At 34.9% G+C, this 18,054-nt stretch overlaps 1 long non-coding RNA gene across 1 annotated transcript; it reads left to right on the plus strand.

Moving 5' to 3' along the window:
- The first annotated feature begins 680 nt into the window (after positions 1-680).
- LOC135146801 (uncharacterized) lies at positions 681-4,148 on the plus strand. The gene is made up of 3 exons (XR_010290934.1): positions 681-897; positions 2,652-2,850; positions 3,776-4,148. It is a non-coding gene; the product is annotated as an uncharacterized LOC135146801 (long non-coding RNA).
- The last annotated feature ends 13,906 nt before the right edge of the window (positions 4,149-18,054 follow it).

The following is an 18,054-nucleotide window of genomic DNA, read 5'->3' on the forward strand; positions in this document are numbered from 1 at the left end:
TTTGTTTGTTAATTAGTAATGATTAATTATTAATATTATAGGATTAATATATGAATTTTTGTGAATTTTATATTATCTGGTTTATTGAGTTAACAGCTCATACGTGTTCGTATTTGAGGGATTTCAATTTCTATATGCCTATGAGGAAGTATAATTTATTTGGATATTTTCATATCGATTTATGGAATGTTAGATGATTTTATAATCGATTTACGGATTTAATTGTATATATTTATATTTAATTATTGATTATTTGATTATTCGAAAACCGTTCACTCGTAACGGTGTAGCAAATTTTCTTCCCGAAAGTTTCGAGAAAACTCACCTTTAGCCTAATTTGAGTATTCCGGACATTTTTCGTGTTTTGACTTTTTTGATCTGGAGTACGTTTTTTCCTGGAGTCGGTCCGGCGGAGTTTTGCGGGTATTTTAATTGTTGATAATTATCCAGTTTGTCTCGATATACGTGAAAGCCAGATATTTTGATTATTATATTACTTTTTATCGAAATACGTGCAAATGGGACCCGCAGACTAATCATTGCTTTTAAAAAGCCCCGTTTTGATGATTATCCTGAAAACCGGTACCGATTGGACCCCGCTTTATTATATAAAGCTAGTAAATATCGTATTTTCATGTCATAAACGATCCAAAGGGGTACCAATTATTTGTAAATATAAATAGCCCTTTCTACACCTTATTTTCAACCGTAAATCATTTTCACCAGTTTTCCTGCACGAATACCGAGAGAAACCAAAGTGTGTTCTTCGTGTTCTTCGTAATCAAACGAGGATTTGGAGGTGTTATTGGAATCCGATGGAGGCGTATGAATAGTCAAAACGAAGCTATCGACGTGTAGATTATAGTTTAATCATTCGTTTGTGTGCAGATTCAACAGGTAAATTGCTATTAATTTTTGAAAATTCGAATTATATTGATTTGAAATATGAATTTTTGCAAACGTGATTGTTTGACTATTTTGATGATTCCATGATGTAGAGCATGTTTTTCTCGTCGTTTTGGTATATTATATGTCAAAAACGGAGTTCAATAACATGTTGAAAAGGAGGTTTAAGTTTCGGAATCCATGTTCTTGAAGTTTTGGCCGGAATATTTGGGATTATGCCGGATTTTAGTTCTGTTGGGTCTGGGTGCGATTTGAAAGCATGAACAGGTGCATTTAGTGATGAGAAATCGAACCGTGTAATCATTTTATGTATTGGAGTCCTAGTTTAATCTCGCCGGATTTTTAAAGCTTCGCCGGCGGCGGATCTTTGGCTGCTTTTTCCGGCCTTATTCCGCGTCATCTGATAATTCTGATCGCATGAGAAGGTTTTGGGTGGCGTATAGTATTTATCTGGAGAGTTTGATGAGCCCTGGTGGCCTGGAAAGCCATATCCGGTGATGACAGGGGTGGCCGCTGCCGAATTGCAGTTTGGCCCCCTGACTATCGGAGATGGTGAGTACTTGTCACCCTTGTTTAAGATTTTACAAACTGTGCACCAAACTTTCGGAATGTACACTTTTGACCCTGCCGTAAAACTTTTCAAAAGTTACACTTTAAACCTTTTGATTTTAATTTTCAAAAAAAATTGTTTTTATTTATTTCTTTTAAATTCAAAAATGCTTTTAATTATTTCTTTATTCAAAAATAAATCTAAATTAGTTTATTAATTAATTTTAATTAGTAATTAATTATTTTAATTGGTCAATTAATTTAAATATTAATTGATTAATTATTTTAATTAATTATTAATTGATTTTAATTGATTAATTAATGGGATTTAATTAATCCTTTTTGATTTAAAAATTTCGAAAAATAGTTTCGAGCTTTAAAATATTTTTCCAAATTATTTTCAAGGCTCGATAATTGTTTATGAATGATTTCAAGTCCAGTTTTGAGCATCCGGACTTGATTATTTATTCAAAAAGTGATTCTTTTATCCGTTTTAATTCCGAAAAATGTTTAAAAATTCCAGAAAATTCCCGAAAAATCATTTTTAACCCAAGACTTGATTTAATATCAATTGGGATGGGAAACCTTATGTGTTGTGTGTTGTCTGCTATTGGTTGGATGTGTTATGTGCCGATAGGAGAGTGAGAAAACTGTTTTGAGCATAACTTTTGATCCGTAAGTCGGAATCAAGTGAAACGAAAGAGAGATAGAAGCTTATAACGTCTATTTTAATATGATGTGATTATATGTCTGAGTCTATAAGGTGAATAATTGTTGATAAGTATGCATAATGTGATAATATGTGATCTAAGTGCTACCAAGTGATGATTATGTGAAGTACGTGTTAGTTTTGATATTGTGAAGTGATAAATGATTCGTACGATTGATATTGGATAAGAATATATGGATTATAGTTATTGGATTTTGTTGGTTGATTAATGATTGAGATAGGATAATAGGTGGATAGTCTTATACATAGACGAGACGATGTCGGATTTTCGATAAGGATTTATATGATAATTGATTGGTGATATGTTATGTGGAATATGATTGACTATATGTTAGAGTCAAAGCATGCTTATGTGTTACGTGGTATCTGATAAGTTAAAAGGGGTATATAAGTGGGTATCGGTATACGTGATATGTATATGCGATATATTGTTTAGTGACTATAGTATTATCTTATTCTCGTAAAGGATTTGGACGAGACGTGTACGCTCGAAGACGTCAGGAAGTCGAAATGGTATTGCAAAGCGAATAAGGGATGAATCGAGTAAGCGAAGCGAAGTGGTGAATAGAGTATAGCTAGAGATGGTCTAGAGATTTCGAAATGCATAGATTGTGAAAGTTGAAAGATGAGGTTGAGCTATGAAACTGGAGTCAGATTTAAGGCAAGTATCCTTAAACCTTCTCTTGGATATCCTGCGATTATTCTGATCCATTCTTTTTATATGTGTTGCAAGTATCCTAAACCTTTCTCTTGGATATATTGCAAATATTCTAATCCATTCCTTTGGTATATGTTTCAAGTATTCATACCTTTCTTTTCAATGTTCGAAAGTGCGAGTATTCTGACCCATTCTTTCTAATCTTCAAGTTTCTAAAGAATTTCCGTTTTACAAAATAATTCGAAGTTCAGATTGTCATTGAAGCATGTGTTGCTCAGTGATAGTTAGAGCTTTGAATGAATTGGGATCTTCTTGATTATTCAACCCGCCATTGTCATGCTGGTTTAGCAGGCTAAATTCAGTTGCTTAGCCGATAATGGAGGATACTGAATAGTTGAGGATTTCCTGAACTGTGATTTATGAAATGATGGATCATGATTTATGAATAGATTATTATCAAAGTTTGAATTGGAATTATTCTGTTGTTGATGATATTTATGATGATGTTCTGTTAATTTACATTGGCTTCTTGAATTGAATTAGAGAATTGGATTATTGTTTTTATATAAACCTGTGGACCAGATTCGTGGTCATGTTAGGCCAATGAGTGCCTTGGATCCAGTGATAGAGCATGGCGGGGCCTGCTCGGGGTTAGTGCGGAACTGATCAGCTGCCTAACCTTGGTTTTAATAAAAAATGTGATAGTCCAATTCAATAATTCTTCTGGAAAGATTGAATTCTTCGGTATTCCATTGATGCAAGGTATTGTAAATCTTTTTATACAATACCGGAACTTGTGAACTCAGGTTGAATCTTTCTATATCTTAAACTTCTGAACTCCTGTTATATCATTTCAGAATTTTCATTGTTTATTACTGCTTGCTGAGTATTGTTGCTCACCCTTGCTTTTCCCTTCTAACCATTTCAGAAAGGCTGAAAGATGAAATGATTGATTGAGATCGTGAATAAGGCTAATGCTAGGCGAGGAGACAGAGTTGAGAATCCAGTGGTCGAGGAGTGTTCAGGAAAGTTGATGAGGTTGGTACAAGCTAGAGCTGTGCTATAGAGATTCAGATGTAAGTCATGGCTGGAATAGATTGATTGGCAGTGATTCTTCTTATCGAAGATGATCTGATTTGGTAAGAGATGTTGTGTAATAATAGTGGTAGATTCTAATTTCAATACTGTAACCTGGATGCGATCCTGTTGCTTTTAGGGGGTTTAAATGTTCTTTTTCGAATCATTTATTAAAGTTTAAATGTTCTCTTGAAATTCTCCTATTATGGTTTTCAAGTTTGAAATTCAGGTTTTGAAATCATTCGATTTATGTTCTCATTCAAATCTTTTATTAAATGTTTTCAGGTTTTAAATTCTTTGATTTCATTAATAAAAAAAAAAAAATTATTACAGGTTTTCAAAGTGGTTTAAAATGGTTTTTGTGTGGTGACGTCAGAATCCAGGCCCCCGGATTCCTGGACCGTCACAAAGGCACTCCAACACTCTCCTGTGGTTACTTAAATCACTAGCAACCTCAAATCTCTTAGTTATTACCTATTTATAACTAACCTGTAGCCATTACCTATTTAATATTTATGAATAAAATAATCATCTCCCTCCTCCTTTCTTTGTCTTTTCGCTCCCTTTCCCATTCTCTCTCCCAAATTTATTATTAAAATAATATTAAGAGAACAAATATAGGGATTGCTATTGGAGTTGACACTAAAAATAGATTATTTAAATCACTAAGACTCACTAGTTGCTCTTAACAAATAGAATACAAATATTCTGAAAATTAAAAATGAAGATAATGAATAATCCAACGTGCATCTCCACTGAAAATAGTAACTTCACAATTGACCTGCACATAATTTCATCGCAATGTTCAGAAGACTCAGTTACAAAAACTGAGTTTAAAGGCCTCATGTTATAAAGATATATTTTTTGTGAGGTGAGCACGTGCAATTTTCATTATCGTTTCAAACGCACCTTAACTATCCACATGTCAGACACTAACTATAAACCTCAAAAGTGTTGTTGATGCGAGATCTGAATATCCCAATACACCATAAAATTCATTTTCAAGACTACCAATACATCACATAAAGTGAGACACACCGCACAAAGCGAGACATTCAAATAAACAAATAATAACTCAAATCAAAGGAAACGAAAAAACCCAAATAGATTTTCGAAATCTATTGTAAGTCTAAATGTAAAGACAACCCTATCTGTTACATAGGGATGATAACTCAACAATAGAACAGGACAAGTAAATAACACTACGCCTGCACCGGAATCGGAAGATACGAAGACAAAGGTTGAAGAAGCCATCTACAGTCTTGAAGGAATAAGTTCACTGGAAGAAGTTCATTAATATGTTCATGCCTCGGTGAAGAATAAGGATTGAAGTATTCAAGATTGTGGAAGCAATGAAGATGTTGTCCAAGTACTCGAAAGATTTCAGTGCAACCCCTGAAGCAAGATATTTCTATATATCTTGGTTGGTTATTTATAATCAACAAACTGAAGCATAAACTAACCCGGAATGACTGATCAAGTTTATTATCAAGCAAAGGATTCAAAGAATTATTTCAGTTCGAGTCGTTCGTGAACCAGACCAGTGCACAGGACGTCAGGACGTACGAAAGTATTCAGTGAATTCGACCAACGAATTAATTGATCAAGTCAATCGAGCTGCTCCAGGATATATTGCCAAAAGGATCTTATTAATTAGATATATATATATATATATTAATTGTGAATTATTTGAATTTAAATAATTCAAGTAATTAAGTTAACACAATTATTTATATATATATGTATATTTAATTAGTATACAAAACAAGAAGCAAGATCAAAACATGGAATTTGTCTAAGGCATTTCACAGGAGCACCCAGCGCAAGGTTTGACCAAGAGTCAAAGCGCAAACTTTGACTCAGGTCAACCCCAGCAAAACTCCTTGGTTTTAATTCTAAGTACCACACACTGCATATGATGTACAAGCGCAACTTGGGGCGCAAACTTTGACTGGTCAAAGTTTGCGACTCCAAGTCACAATGACACAGAAAATTCACTTAGAATTTCTTCTAAGTCACATGTACTGATGTCACAATGGTAAGGCGCAATGTTTGACCAAGAAGGGCGCAAACTTTGACTCCTGCACTCTACTACTTCCTGGCGCAACCATTGACCATGTAAGGCGCCATGTTTGACCTCTCAAGTTAGCACAACTTAGAATTTATTCTAAGTATTACAAATCATATACTATGATGAAGTCAAAGCGCAAGGTTTGACTACCACTGGTCAGTGGCGCAACTTTGGTATGCACTTGGAGTTAGTTTTATTTTTATAAAACGAATCCGTCCAGGACGAACTCAAGTCGTCCAGGACGAACTCGTTAACCATGGTTAGATTTTGTAAAGCCTATAAATAGAGCCTTGTAGTTTCATTTGAAACTAACTACACACTTTGTAAAGTGCACACACTACACACATACGAGAGCTTAGATAGAAGATCTGTTTTGATAGGCGTTTGTGTGTAGAGTGTATTGTAGTCTCTGCAGCCAACCTTCGGGTTTGGATTTATAGCACCTTCGAGGTATTTATCAATATACAGATATACCTTGGAAAATATTGTGTGTTGGTTTAATATTTTCATATCCTCAGAAACCGACCCAATAAATATCCGGAACACGAAACCCATTACAGAACTGCAATTTGTTTATCCGCAAGATTCGAAAGAATTTTAAATTGTAGTGAGTATCGTATTCAACCCCCCCTTCTACGATACTTTGGACCTAACAATTGGCATCAGAGCGCAGGCTGATTGATATACAAATCAGGATCCTTATCGTACGGAAAATCAAGAACCTAGCTTTTGATATTTGATAAGGGGAAATGTTCTTCCGGTTTGTGTTGCTGAATTTGTCCGTAGGCCTAAGCAAGGATTATCTGTCGGATACTGAACTTTGGACCAGGACTTATAAATTTATATTTTAAATTTTAATAAGTTTATTTTATAAATTTAACTTAATTTATTTTAAACTTATTAATTGAGTTTATTATGAATTAATTAAATTTATCTTATAAACTTAATTAAATTTACTTTATAAACTTTGCTAAATTCTTTTAATAAATTTGCTTAAATTTATTTTAGACTTGTAAAGTTTACTCTTAGACTTTATCAAGTTTATCATAAATTTTTATAAATTTATTATTTAAATTTGTATAGTTTATGATTTAAATTTAAGTTAAAATATAAAATATAAATTTAAGAGGATTTAACTGATTATGGATATAAGTTCAAGTTCAAGGGTTCAAATTCATTTGTTCTGGAAGCTATGATTTAATTGGAGACGAGACACTTGAATATTTTCAAAAGTTAAATTTATCTAATAAATTTTAATATATTTACTAAATGAATTTGAAATAAATTTATTCTAAACTTATTCAGTTTATTATGAATTTATTTGAATTTATTTTTTAAATATAATTAAATTTACTTTATAGATTTAACTAAGTTTATTTTATACTTTATTTTCTTTCATCTTTTAAAACTTAATTTTAAAATTTATTTTCTTTATAATTTAAACTTAGTTTAAATAATCAAGTGTCCCGTAACCTTTTTAATTATTCTACACCAAGACAAATCAGATTGACATTTAGTTGAGACAGATCAGGCTGACAGATTACAAGACAAACACCGGGATTTCAAATACCAGATTCTCAGAACCGGTAATGGAAGTACATTGATGACCCAATCCAATTGATTACTCAAAGGATTATTAGAAGCAGTTTTCTATGTTCGACAAAGCTGATTGTGATTCGAAGAAGATTCTATTGAAGACTAATTTGGTACTACTAAGAGTGGATTTTGAAGAAGGCACTTCAGGCCTTGATCTGAGTAATTACTCCGACTTGATTATCAGATCACCAGATCAGGATGGAAATTTGCTACATCTGCAGTGAAGCATCTTTCCAGGGCTCGGAATGTCAACTTTGAATGGCACCACTGGTAGTAGGAAAAGAGAAGTTTTTACGGACGAATCTTCAAGGGATTTCAATCTAACTCAGTGATTCAGGGATATACAATTACCTAGTGAATTGTATCAATGCTAAATCCATCCAGAATCAACTGAACAAAAGACAGAGAACTGTGGAGGTTTAAGGATATAATTATTGAGTTACTACCGCACCAAATCAGTTTCGTGCATTTATGTCAGAACCTTAGGATTGAACAGAAGAGTTTGTAACTACTGAATTTGAGGAAGCTCACGTCGACGAAAGTTAACACTTTTGAAGAATGTGAGGACAGAACTTCAAGGATTAGCATAACATTGTCTGAGAGGTTTAGTCATGTCAGATTCAGATGGAATCCATTGGTTTCAAGTGGAGACTCTTCAGGGTTCAATTCAACAGGCTGTTTGAAAACTGAGTTGGTCAGCGCACACAATATTTTTGGTATCTTTAGCAAAAGAGGGTTGCTATATATATTTGAAGCCTCGACAAACAAGGATGATAGGGCTTGTCTGAAATTCAAGTGGATGTTTTGAAAGAAACATCACAACAAGTTCTTATGCTATTTTAGGAAAGGTGTGAGATGGATCAATTGCTAATGAGAAGGATGATTATGGTTATCTGGCTATCCTAGCATTCTCTGAAGATGACTCAACTCGCACATCTCAGGTATGAATTCTTTCTAACTATGCAATACATATTCCTTTATATTCAAAGCATGTTATAAATCTCTGAGTAGAATTGTTTAACACACAAGTACAAGCATGATAGCATCACAGTAGAAAATGTTAAACTGGTATGCTAGATGACTGTTCTAGTTACTAGGCTTGATGATAATCTTGTGCATGTGTCTTTAGCAGATTCTTAACATGTGTATGAATATTTAGGATTTGATTATTTGCTATGGTGAGATTAGAAGCTTTCCTTTGGAAAACAACTCTTAGTTTTAGGGGTTATGATCCTAGCATATATAACTTTGTTAAAACATTTACTTTCAGATTCCCTAGTACAATTAGATTTGCTTATCTAATCTGAATTGTTTGTTAAGGAATTTATTTGTTCTATGATGGAATGTCTACCTTGTGTCAGTAGAACTTTTAGAACTTCATGTTAGATCTAAAACTGACTTAGGTAATAGAGATAGTATAATGCCATATAACAATAGAGTGGGATTAGTATGAATTGATAATGTGATTATTGATTTGTCTATGATCATTATGCTTTTAGGAGATTATTGAATATCTGTAATTCTACTTGCTACCTGTTGCACTTGTGTTAATTGGTTTAAGTAGAGAGTACTGAATCTTCTGAATTGCATAACTGCCTGTCTTGCTCTTGTCTTATCTTTGATTGTTTGCCATGTGTATTCAACATCATGTCTGCTTATTTTCATGTCATGAATGCATGTCTTTGTACTTGCATTGATTTTAGAAAAGCATGTTTGAGAATCACATTAGGGCAATGTCTAGATAAGAATTAGCATGTTAAGGTTGCTTTTGTTGTTACCATTGTTAAAGAAAAATCTCTAATCCATCCGGACCCAGTTATGATTGGGGACCATAGAACTCTTTCCATTTGTGATTGCAGGTTACATATGTTCCATATGATTTTTGGTGCACTCTGTTTGCTGAGTAGCTGAAATCATATATTCACCAAAAGTAACCTATTAGCAAATGTGATCATGTGAGCAGTTCCGTCAATAATCTTTGAAAGATGACAACAAAGATTCTCTTACGGGACATGCCTGTTTTCCTGGAATGTCATCATGGAAGCATATCTTTCTTGCAAGGAGTCAAAACACACATTCCTAGTATCAGACGGTTCTCTGACAAAGGACATTATGTCAGTTCATGGAATAGTGTTTTATCTTAAATCAGGAAGGATGTGAATTTGCTCGTGGCTAATATGGAACTTCAACTGAAGATGGAGTGAGCTGTTTTGATAGTGAAGCCTCATCAGATGAGTATTAGCTATGGCACTTGAAGCTCTCAAACTTGTATGTCAAAACAAGTAGCTCTTTTTATTAGTAAGAAGAGAATTGATGAGAGGACTACCTCATCTGGAATTCAATATGGATGAAGATTATGAGGTATGTCAATAGGGAAGTCGAAGGAGCATCGCACAGAAGCAAAGATATGACTAACATTACTGAGCCGCTTCAGATGATACGTATGGATTTCTACGGATCAGCTAATGTCATGTCTGCAAACAAAGCTAGATATCTTTTTGCGATGATCATTGACTGCTCTAGATTCTTTCGTGTTGTTCATATGTGTTCGAAGGACAAGACGTCACAAATGAAGGTTGATCAAGATGAACCCTGATCATTGATAAATCCAGAAAGACACCATTCTTGGCAGTGGCCAATCAGAAGCAAACACTAACTCTTGGTATGTGTTTGGAGGAAAATGCCTATTTGCAAGTCTTGCATTTGAAGCTCAAAGAATATTTTCCTCAGCTACTCAATGGAGTCTACAGTCTACAGGGTGATTGTGATTAATCAACAGAAGGTGATTGTAAGTCTGGACAGGACATTGAACGACACTTTGCTCCAAGCTGTTAAAGGTGATATTATTGGTTTAATAATGATTCAGATCCAAGCAGAATCTCTTTGCAAGGATAAGGATTATTAAAGAAATCCCAGCAACAGCTTAGGGGGAGCATTTGGTGGATCTACTAGTCAAACTCAACACCACACAAGATGAACAGGACATATAAAGAACGTATCTGCTTAGACAAAGGGTTTGGAGTCAATATCATTCCCGGGTTCTAGTTCTTAAATGTTCCTAACGGTGAAGTGAAGACTGGGAGAGCTATTGTGAAATGATGTTATTTCTTTGAGTTTCAATCTGAAGTGAAACTTGAGGAAGATTCAGAAGCTCTTAAATGGATCCAGATTGAGTGATTGCACAGCAAGATGATCTCAATCAGTTTGAAAGCAGATTGTGCGGATTCTGATACCCTGACCTAAAGACAATTCAGTACTTAGTACTTGTCGGGTATTCATATTCCAACTGGATAGTTTTGGCTCTGTTACGAGGGACAAGCCAATTTGGTTGCTTAGAGTTACTACAAAGGAGAAGGTTATGAAGATGATGGAAACAGAATCTTCAAGTTCAGGACTCTACATCTTAGGGGACTCAACGACCTTCATGATTGAACTAAAGCACCATTGACGAGACTGGGGTTTAGGATATTACAGTGAGCTAGAAGATGAAGATTCATACAATATTTCAAGGACTTTGCAGTTGCAGATCCAACGGAATTTGTATACCTATTTCTTCACCAGCTCTCTATGAGTTGCTATTCAACACCTGATGATCGTCACAGACATGGTATGACTTCTGACTAGCATATTATCTTAATATCTGTTTGCTAGAGTCATATTTGGTATCCAAATTATTACCTCTCATGATACAAGGCACACACAATACAACTATATGTGCTGTGATACCATGATTATATTATATGTGGACTAACGTCACTTGTGCAAGATAATTGCTAAGTGAATGCAGATTAGTGATATGATGAGTTTGTTGCAAAGTTGCAATTCTTTATGGTCTACTAGTTAGCCTAAAGAATGATGGCAATAAAAAGAAGTCAAGGATCTTTTGAATATGCGCATTTTGGAAGATTCTAGACCTGCCAAGACTTATGCCAACAACCACTGGACTTAATCAGTACAAGAAAGGTACATCAACTGAAATGTCAAGTCTCAGAGGTATTCAACTTATCACTTTACTTAACTGCAAGTGGATCACATGATATATTTTCTATAAGGTATTACTTCTTTCATGAGCATGTCTATCGTATTTCTTGAATGAATTCATGAGTATTAAATTGTCTATACATAGGACTTGTGAATTTATTTAAAATCCAGTACCTCGTGCTTTTTGCTATTATATATGATTGCCATGTTTATTGATTTGCATGCTTAGATGGTGATTATATGTTTTAGCATGAGTATTTGTTATTTCAAATTATTTAAATTGTGTTGCATGACAATTAAGTGACTTATTTGTTCATGATTTAAATGATTAGAGATGACATGAAGCATGACTTAATTATGTTATTTTTCTTGATCTATACCTCTTCAACAATTGGTATCTAGTAGAGAACTTTGTCATAATCTAGTCGTGATATATCTGTATTTGTGAACATACTTAGGATTATTTTCTAGGTTGAATTCATTTTTATAGGTATAAAATCTGATGCATGACTTATTTGTTTCTAGACTTGTGACTTGTATCAGTAATTGGTATGTGGTTAGAATCTAGTTAGAATTTAGTCATGATATACTAGTATTTGTGGAGTTACTTAGATTCTCTCTAGGCTGAATCCATTTATATTAGTGTATATACTTGAAGCATAACTATTTGTGTTGGATATTTGATGATTCATTAATTGATATTTCATTTCATGTCTAACTGCATATAGTTGTGATACTTTTAGTGTTAGTGATATTTTTGCATGCTTATATGTAGATCACTAATATTAATTGTTAATATTTTCTGCGAGGAGTTGTGTGAGTTTACTTGTACTCAATGCTTACATGTATAAGACTTGTGAACTTTTCTTCAACTTTCCCTCGGGCTTGCGTATATCTTTGTATGATTGTCATGATTTTAGTTGTTATATGATGATCTGATAATTATATGATATAGCGTAGGTAATTATTATTTTATCTTAGTTAAATTGTGATCCATGACAATTATATGCTTATTTGTTTCATGATTGACTTTGATAGAATAATAGATGCATGATTAATTCACATTTTGAATTATTTAATTGGTATCTCTCTTTGATGCTTTATTGATGTTTTATTTGTGAATTGATTGTGATATATTGGCACTGGTGAAATATTGTTGCATATTTCTTAAAACCACTAGGGCTAATATATTTTAGGTGTTTAATATTCTGAGTACAAGGGAGACAACATAATCTTTATTCAGTCTCATATTTATGTTCTAGAGTGGTGAGTTTCTTTAAAGAAATTTTCATATCAATTGATTTCAACAATTGGTATCCACTACTCTATATCATAAAATTTCTTAGAATATTTTGCATCTATACATGTAGCGTCATAGGACGATACATTGATTATCTTGTATTTGTGTACTTGGTGATCTTTGTCACTTGTAGCGTCTGTTTTGACGATGTGCTAGTATGAGGCCTTTTCACTAATTATTGTGGTGAGTGCTTTATACACTGTAGCGCATAAATTTTCTTTTTCCCTTTTTAAATTGTAGTGAGAAACAGGAGTCTGTGTCTTTTTCAAAGACAAGTTCATTTAAACCTTTTATGCATAGATTCAGACTCTCGTACTCAAACAAGTTTTTAATGGAAAACTTTGATTCTTTCATCGGTTGTGATTGTCATTCTTTATGAAAATCAATTTACAGTCACAACTGATTCATTTTTCCTCAAAAGATTAAATGCAATTGCTTTCATTCAAAATCATAGATTTTCTAAAATGCATTTATATCTCTTTCTGTTCTTTGGAACTTAATCAGCCTCTTGGCTTTCCTAGATAGTCATAAGGTTGAAAAACCAACAATCTTTATCCCAGACTACAAAACCAAATTCAGAACACATCCCAACTTTCCCCATGGAGTAATAAGGAACTTATTAGACTAGAGGTCAATGAGGGAGAAACTGTACTTGTTGCAGCAAATAAGGATGTGAGGGATAGTGTACCCACAGCTCTACCTCTCAAGAAGAGAAGGTGTTTTCAAACCTGAGGTAACTGTTGCTCATCTGTATTCTCTCAAAAGAATATAGAGCTGAAAAGGCAATAAAACAGTCTCTGGAATCATTCTCTCAACAGGATGAGTCCATTGAAATTCGCTCGTCAGCCAGAGCATCTTGTATTGAGTCAAGCACATTATCAGTAATCACTCTGATAAAGAGCCTACACAGAAAATCTTTTGGACACAATACAAGAGAGTGCACAGTAAGGTTAAAGGTTTTGTTCTAGAAGCAACTTCTTCATTTACCATTTCACGGTAGATAAGATGGTTGATGCCTTTACAGGTGTATGGAGGAAACGAGGATCTCAATTGCCAAATCTTCAGGATTCTCGTCTCCCTCCCCAGATAAGAACAGATCTGGATCCAATCGGAATGGATTTCCTATTTATAGGAGATCGGCAACTCTCTGACTATGAGTCAATTTATTGATGAGTCAGTTGAGGATCGGGGATTTACGAAACCCCATTGCACCGCCAGTGACCTCTCTTGAAGGGGCTATGGTGATTTTCTCATGCAGGTACAGAAGACCATACTTTGAGTGCTGAGAGAAACACTGTGAGCCAAACACTGAGAGTTAAACACTTGGTGAGATTCTGAGAAGGACCAGTGAGATATCAGAATGAGAAATATGTGAGCATGAGTGAGTGCAAACACATAGGATATTGAGAAGAGTGAAACACTTGTGAGGTACATATAATAATAATTGGTATTGAAAGCTCACAAGTTGTTGAAAGAATTGACGGAAGCAACTACGGTTCATTCCATTTCACGTTGTGAACCTATGGTTGATGATTCTCTTGAATCAAGTGTCTTCACAGACATTGAGGAGGACTTAGGCCTTTGCCATAATTAAGCCTTTGTCTAACCTCCCAGAGCAAACAACTCTGGATCCTTAATTGGATAAGCCACTTAGTGGTTGGCAACTTGTGGACCATGATTCGGATTTATCTGATGCGTCTACAGGGACTGGGAATTACGAACTCCCATTGCACCACCGGTGACCCCCTTTAAGGGTGGCTAAGGTGATTTTATTGCAGGTACTCAGCATTTTGGAAGCTTAGTATTTGTGTGGAGGGATACACTTACAGAACTCGTGAGTGACACCCTTACCCAGAAACCGAGAGAAAATTGAGTGTCGAGTGATACACCTGCAGAACATTTAGTGAGATAACCACTGATTACCAAATTTATACCTAAAGGCAAAGTGGATACTTTCACTGAAATGTTCGACTGACTGCCGTTGGAGCCATGTTGAAGATGTTATCGAAACCTTACCAGGGATCTAACAATTGGTATTGCGACCTAACAATATCGGGAAGCTTTAGCATTTGGTAACACCAAAGGGACACGATTGTCAGATTTTACTCATTACTTTTCCGTTTGGAACCTATTCTTTCAGCATAGGGACCAACCCAATCAAAGTAAACCCTTCTTCTGAACTCTTTCTTCGACCCCAGCTTTAGCGTTGTGTAGTTCTCTATGGGGAGATTATCTTTTGGTACAGGAAGTATTGTACACATTCCTTGACCATATTTGATACCACATATCCTCGGAGGATTCCACAACTAAGGGGGAGAATATATTTAGGGGGAGAATATATGAAAGGGGGAAGAAAAAGTAAGTTAGCTTTCTTCTGTTGTCTACAACTAAGGGGGAGTAAACTACTCTTTAGCTGTGTAATACGGAGGAGGAGATTCATCTTTCAACTAAGGAGGAGGATTCATCTTTCATCTAAGGGGAGATAGCTACTTATCACCAAGGGGTACTTGATCAAGGTAATGGGAGGAGAAGTAATAAAAACTCATGTACACCTCACCACTGTATTGCATTCTTATTCAGGTGGTACGTGGTATGATTCCTAGGAAGTAGTGGTATTAGTTCACCACTATCTCTAACAGAGGGAGAAGCATAAGCAAAGACTTGTTTCTTTACTTTTGAGGGATCACGGTGATACATTTATTCTTCAGTAAGTGGTAGACAGGAACTTATTCATCACCACTGAAGAATTTAAAGAAGCTGCTGATTGTTCTTTGCATAATGGAATGTTTTGAATTCTCTTCAAGACAAACTATGAGGATGATCTGGCAGGTAAGCAAGAACCAGAGAAATAAAGGTGATATGCACATTTGTTATTTCTATTCATGAAATCTGGAAATGTATTATATGATCCAGAAACTTTGTAGCATTATTTACTAGTCCAGGATTTTACTTTTTCTAGTGTTAGTTGAGTTATCCTCCAGAGGATTTGCTTGTTATGATTAACAAACAAATAGGGGGAGATTGTAAGTCTAAATGTAAAGACAACCCTATCTGTTACATAGGGATGATAACTCAACAATAGAACAGGACAAGTAAATAACACTACGCCTGCACCGGAATCGGAAGATACGAAGACAAAGGTTGAAGAAGCCATCTACAGTCTTGAAGGAATAAGTTCACTGGAAGAAGTTCATTAATATGTTCATGCCTCGGTGAAGAATAAGGATTGAAGTATTCAAGATTGTGGAAGCAATGAAGATGTTGTCCAAGTACTCGAAAGATTTCAGTGCAACCCCTGAAGCAAGATATTTCTATATATCTTGGTTGGTTATTTATAATCAACAAACTGAAGCATAAACTAACCCGGAATGACTGATCAAGTTTATTATCAAGCAAAGGATTCAAAGAATTATTTCAGTTCGAGTCGTTCGTGAACCAGACCAGTGCACAGGACGTCAGGACGTACGAAAGTATTCAGTGAATTCGACCAACGAATTAATTGATCAAGTCAATCGAGCTGCTCCAGGATATATTGCCAAAAGGATCTTATTAATTAGATATATATATATATATATTAATTGTGAATTATTTGAATTTAAATAATTCAAGTAATTAAGTTAACACAATTATTTATATATATATGTATATTTAATTAGTATACAAAACAAGAAGCAAGATCAAAACATGGAATTTGTCTAAGGCATTTCACAGGAGCACCCAGCGCAAGGTTTGACCAAGAGTCAAAGCGCAAACTTTGACTCAGGTCAACCCCAGCAAAACTCCTTGGTTTTAATTCTAAGTACCACACACTGCATATGATGTACAAGCGCAACTTGGGGCGCAAACTTTGACTGGTCAAAGTTTGCGACTCCAAGTCACAATGACACAGAAAATTCACTTAGAATTTCTTCTAAGTCACATGTACTGATGTCACAATGGTAAGGCGCAATGTTTGACCAAGAAGGGCGCAAACTTTGACTCCTGCACTCTACTACTTCCTGGCGCAACCATTGACCATGTAAGGCGCCATGTTTGACCTCTCAAGTTAGCACAACTTAGAATTTATTCTAAGTATTACAAATCATATACTATGATGAAGTCAAAGCGCAAGGTTTGACTACCACTGGTCAGTGGCGCAACTTTGGTATGCACTTGGAGTTAGTTTTATTTTTATAAAACGAATCCGTCCAGGACGAACTCAAGTCGTCCAGGACGAACTCGTTAACCATGGTTAGATTTTGTAAAGCCTATAAATAGAGCCTTGTAGTTTCATTTGAAACTAACTACACACTTTGTAAAGTGCACACACTACACACATACGAGAGCTTAGATAGAAGATCTGTTTTGATAGGCGTTTGTGTGTAGAGTGTATTGTAGTCTCTGCAGCCAACCTTCGGGTTTGGATTTATAGCACCTTCGAGGTATTTATCAATATACAGATATACCTTGGAAAATATTGTGTGTTGGTTTAATATTTTCATATCCTCAGAAACCGACCCAATAAATATCCGGAACACGAAACCCATTACAGAACTGCAATTTGTTTATCCGCAAGATTCGAAAGAATTTTAAATTGTAGTGAGTATCGTATTCAACCCCCCCTTCTACGATACTTTGGACCTAACATCTATGAAACAAAAATCAATTTTTATTGAGGATGTTTATTAATTGAAAGTTAAGAATAAGAAAAGAGGTGTCGTGTACATGGAGAAGGGTCTGCTAGGAATTGAGAGCGGGAGAGAGTTGAGATGGGAAGAAAAGGGATAAGAGATGGAGGTAGAGCTGAAAATGGGTAAAAGCATAGAAGAGGTGGACAAGGAGATGGTGCAGTTAGAGTTAGAAGGAGATGGGCGGCTGACTCTCATGAGAGATCTCACGAATGACTTCTTAACAAAGAAATCGTCGAGAACTTTTCCTACTAACTCTACTTAAATTTGTAGTTTAAATAGTTGAAATGAGAATTGTAGAAATAATGTAATTATAGATATTTTTTATCACTCCAAATTTAATATACGAATTTCATTTCATTTTCCATCCATTCTATTTTATCCAAGTCTGAAATCATGTAGTGAAGCACGTCCGTGAACGAGAATGACCTGCCACGTGTGTGCATTTCTTGACTACGACAGTCATTTTATCGAATCTTGAGTCTGAGTCTAGTACAAATTATATGAAAGCTCCTCAAG

The sequence above is a fragment of the Daucus carota genome, chromosome 4, assembly GCF_001625215.2.
Source record: "Daucus carota subsp. sativus chromosome 4, DH1 v3.0, whole genome shotgun sequence".
Taxonomy (NCBI): Eukaryota; Viridiplantae; Streptophyta; class Magnoliopsida; order Apiales; family Apiaceae; genus Daucus; species Daucus carota.